General features: G+C 37.8%; 1 protein-coding gene across 1 annotated transcript in view; it reads right to left on the minus strand.

Moving 5' to 3' along the window:
* The window catches only part of ABCB4 (ATP-binding cassette, sub-family B (MDR/TAP), member 4), a 90585-nt gene that overhangs the window by 75805 nt on the left and 9806 nt on the right, over positions 1-4974 (minus strand). The gene's annotated exons all lie outside the window — the stretch shown is intronic.

The raw sequence follows: 4974 nt of genomic DNA on the forward strand, positions 1-4974 counted from the left end.
ACCGACAAAGGAGATTAATCAGAACTGACATTGACAAGCATTGTGGCAACTGAACAATTAAAACAGACACTCGGATGGCAGGGAAGAAGAACAAACTGGGGAGGAGGGTGGAGAGAATGGTGCGGCAATGAAGGAGTGAAAGCCCAGAATCCCTGTGAATGTTCATTGAAACTAATAAAATTTAATAATAATTAAAAAAAAAGAATGTCATCCAGGAAGACTGCAAAAGGTCATTTACAAAGGCAGAGGAGGAAGAAAAGATCAAGATGGATATCAGAAAAGCCTCCAAATATTGCACTAGAACACCGAGAAGCCAAAGCAAAAGGAAGAAATCAGGAAGTTAAAGGGCCGAACAGAAGATTTCAAAAGACAGCACGGAAAGACAAAGTAAAGTATTATAATGAAATGTCCAAAAGAGCTGAAAATCAAAGACAGAAAATCAAAAGGGAAGAAAGTGTGCAGATTTTTATAAGGTAGGGCCATTTATAAATTTCCACTTTATAGATAATGACATAGAGGCAAAGAGAGATATTAATTTATCCAAAGTCACATAGCAATCAAGTAGGAGACTGTTGCTAATTGTAGTAATTTGTTCAAGTCTTGTAGCAAAATAAGTAACTAAGGCAGTCGAGCCTATACTTAAGTCTAATGTACTAGAACTAACTTATTTATGTAGGAAGGATTCATTTCCACTTTCAAAAAAGCGTAAAGTAAGGAAAAAAAATCAAAAGGAAACTACAGATACTAGTACATTTACAGAATAATATAATAAAACATCACCATAGAATGCAGAATTGTTAAGAAAATACACATTTGCCATTTACCATGATTCCAAGAGAGAAATTGATTTCTCTCTGTTCCTTTATAATGTGTAAATAGGTCAGGGATCATGTTTTCTGGGTGATGTGGATCTTTCCAAAGGTAGGTAAGGCTGAAATTTACTTAAAATTTAAATTACAGTCAGGATCAATTGATGATCAAACAGTCACCTTAATCCTGATTGTGACAGAAAATGTCCTTCAGGATTATACCTTCTATTGGTGATTATTATGATATGTTTATACTTATTCATCTGGATCTTTATTAGATCTTTCTGGAATAATCTGTATTTGTTTTTGTTTTTATCAGTTTAGTTCTGTGTGCTCATTCCTTAGCCAAGTTCTTCAATGTGGCATCTTGGATATATCTTAAAGTGGTGTGGTGTTTACTTCACTGTCCCAAACTTTGAAGAACCTCTTGACATCGGTGTATAAGGCCCTTCTCTGCTTCTCCAATACATTTAGAAATGAATATTTTCTACAAATCACTTGAATTCAATTACTATGGGTATGGTTACTTTTCAAAGAACAGCAAGGATTAAGTAACTTGCCTAACATCATGTAACTAGTGAGTGAAGAAACCTTAAATTGTAACAATTGCCAATTTTGTGTCTCAAAGTAGATCAATGTCTGCCTGCTTTGGTCCTGCTCAGAAGGGATCATTCAGCTCAAAACAAAGATGTTTGTCCAGTCAGCTCAGGCAGTAGGCAGTTAATTAACGTGAAATCAAGATTTACAACAGCCTTGCCTTTAAACCACTAAGCAATGCAAGGAGATTCAGGCTCCGGGGATTTGTCCAGAGTTTTATAGATTATTATAGTCACACAGATTTGGCACATACACAAAATCCATGAATTTCTTCATACTCTTCAGGAGGGGGATTCCAATTTCTAGAACTCTGTCATTAAATTCTAGATGCCAATTTCTTTGGGCATACTTTCTGTTGCAACTGAGCCATTGTGAGGATTTCTGCGCAAATGAGTCATTATGACAGAACAGTTCTGTCATCAAGTAGCTTTATCCTGTGAACAAGGAAGGATTCTGTTCCCAATGACAAGTCATTGTCAGACGTTCTTCCAATTTAAATACTTCTTCCTCTTTTTATATTCCCTTCTCATTTGACTCTCATGAAGTTTCTCTCTCTCATTGCTGTCGAGTCAGAACCAACCCATCTATAACTGGACCTCTAGGAGGTTTTCAGAGGCTGCAAATCAGGAGGAAACTGCCCATCTTTCTTCCATGAGCAGTTGGTAGAATTGGATCACCTGCCTGTTGGTTGGCAATGCAACTCCTTACTCACTAGGCCGCCTGAGCTCCCTTCATGTGAAGTCCAACTGAAGAGAAATCCAACAAGTCTAAAAAACTGATGGTAAAAAAAATCTCTATGAAATGAAGTGCGAAGTGCTCTGGCTGCTGCCCCCTTCAGTGCTTTGACATAATTCTGCCCAGTTCCGTGAACTCTGAATTTAGAGAGTATTCATTGCATCCCAAGTCTGTCCTGTGGAACAGGGTAGAACTTTCCCAGGTTTTTTAGGAGGTAATCATTACAGAAGCAGATGGCAACTTCATTTCTCCTGTGAGGATTGGTGGGTCCCAACCACCAGTATTTAGCAGCTGAATGGTTAACCACTGTGCCAACATTTGATGACAGACTACAATAACAATATTTTTTACATACTTAATTTTCTATAAAGAGATTTGAGAATATTATTTTTATAAACTATAGACTCCATAAACATAAATAAATTATATTAATTATAGAACAGAGTTTATGTCTTTTGTTCATAGGGTCGCTATTGTATTCGGCTTGATGACATTTAACCACTGTTTTGGAAGCAGGAGTGGCATCCACTTCCGTAAATAGCTTGCCTTGGGAAACTCTACGAACATGGTGAAAGGATGAAAGTCACGCAACTGTCGAGGACTTTCGTTCATAGGGTTGTTATGAGTCGCCTGTGACTCGACTGCACTGAACAACAACAACAACAAGTGATACTAGTGTTGATATATTTTGGAGGCACATTCTTCCACTTTGCACATCCTGCTTGTCTATTTGCTGTACTAAGGTATTTGGGGTTTGCTGTGATGCTGAACCTGTGTCATTGAGGTATCAAATACCATAATGGTTTACCAATGTGGACAGTGTTTGGTGGAGCTCCCAGTTGTAGGAAAGGTTTGGAAGCAGCAGCGGCATCCACTTCCTAAACCACATGCCTATGGAAACTCTATGAACTTGGAGAAATGTATACAAAGGCATTAGGTATTTTGTTCATGGAGTCACTATGAGTTGTACTCAACTCTGCGGCAATCAACAACAACAACAATAATCAAAGAATGGAGACTGGAAATTCATTACATTTAAAGAACTCACATTCTAAACACTCTAAACAGTCAATAGGACTAATGATAAATGTGGCTTTAAGGACCAAAGGTCATAAATGTTATTAGGTGCCATCAAGTTGAGTACAACTGATAGGGACCCTATGAACAACAGATCTGAACCCTGTTCTATCCTGTACCATCCTTACAATCTCTGACTACTCAAGCCCTTTGCTGCAGTCATTGTGCCAGGCCACCCTGGTTAAGACTCTTTTCTCTCTTTTGCACACCCTCCACCTTTCCAAGCATGATGTCCTTCTCTAGGGACTAGCCTCCAAGGAGCATGCCCAAAGTCTATTTTATCACCTTTGCTTACTAGGAGTACTCTGTCTGCAACAGAGATGTTTATAATTTGGAGGCTACTGAAACAAACGAAATTTGACATTTTGGTGAGCTTATCATTCCAGCAATCACAGATCCGTGAGTGACCTGCTGATACCTTTAACCCAGAGACCTTGAGTTTTGCCTTGGGAACAGCACGTGGCACATGTCTGCCATGTCCTGCTTCAAAGCCATTTGATTGCATAATTAGAAACACGCAAAAAACAAACTCTTCCAAATAAGGAAGTTGTGGAATTATTCTGCTAGTGGTAAAAACAAAAAACAGGACTGATAAAACTGACTTTAAGTAAAGTGAAATGTAAACTGAGTTGTATTAAGGCAATCTCATTTTTTTAATCTTGAGTTAAAACCAAGTTCAATATGTAAAATCAAATAAGGACATAATCTTGCTTTAGGTATTTTTTTAAAAAAACTAATATGTATTTGAACCACAGATTTGAAAAGTAAAGGATAACAAGTAGAAAATTATTATCTCATATTTTCTTAATTTTTTAACTGCTCTGCTTACTCCAATTTTACATTTACTTGTAAAAAAAAGGACTTGTGCTCAAGTTTCAGACACTGGTTAAATTTGAAACTCCCACAAACACATTTTAATTCCAAATGAAGTACACTATTTTACATTGTTGTTTTTGTTAGGTGCCATTGAGTACGACTCAGTGACCCTATGTACAACACAAGTCATTGCTATGAAAGTCATCTTCTATCAGTTTTGTGTTTCTTGGTAGAAAGTATACATATCATCATTCCTTTGCTGAATTTGGCCCATACGAAAACAATTATGTCCACTGGCACCTCACTCCATGTTGTTGTCAGGGTTTGTCTTATGGGTGAAACAAACTTAAGGACTCCTTTGATTCTTCAGTAATTTAATTGAATTTTAAATGACCCGAGTTTGAGGAATTTCCAGAGAATTTTGTAACTGTTGTGATTTATGTCCCTAGTGAGTTGGATGTAATTTTTTTCTTTAATAAAAAAAAAGGATAGAAAAAAGAAATCTAGAAACAAGTTCTACAAGCTGAGCACAGTGATTAAGTACCAGTATACTGCTCTTGTTGTGCACCTTTGAGTCAGAACTGACTAATAGCTGACTCTCCAGCACGTTTCCAGAAGCAACAAATCTCATGGGAGTCAAAGTGCTCATGGAACAACTGGTAGATTCAAACCATGTGCCCTTGGCTTGGTAGCACCACTCTTTGCCACTAAGCAACCAGAGCCACATACCATTAGGCTAGCTGAACAGTTTTCTGAAATCACTAATGGGAATGGCATTGTATAAGCATTGTTGTTGTTGCTATGTGCCGTCGAGTCGTTTGCAACTCATAGTGACCCTATGTACAACAGCCCTAAACCCTGCTCTATCCTGTGCCAATTGCATGGCCTCTGACACACCCATCCCGATTACCCCAGTCACTGAATCAATCCACCTCATGGA

Source organism: Elephantulus edwardii, unplaced genomic scaffold (genome assembly GCF_000299155.1).
Source record: "Elephantulus edwardii isolate Elephantulus edwardi_28Jun2011 unplaced genomic scaffold, EleEdw1.0 scaffold00098, whole genome shotgun sequence".
NCBI lineage: Eukaryota > Metazoa > Chordata > Mammalia > Macroscelidea > Macroscelididae > Elephantulus > Elephantulus edwardii.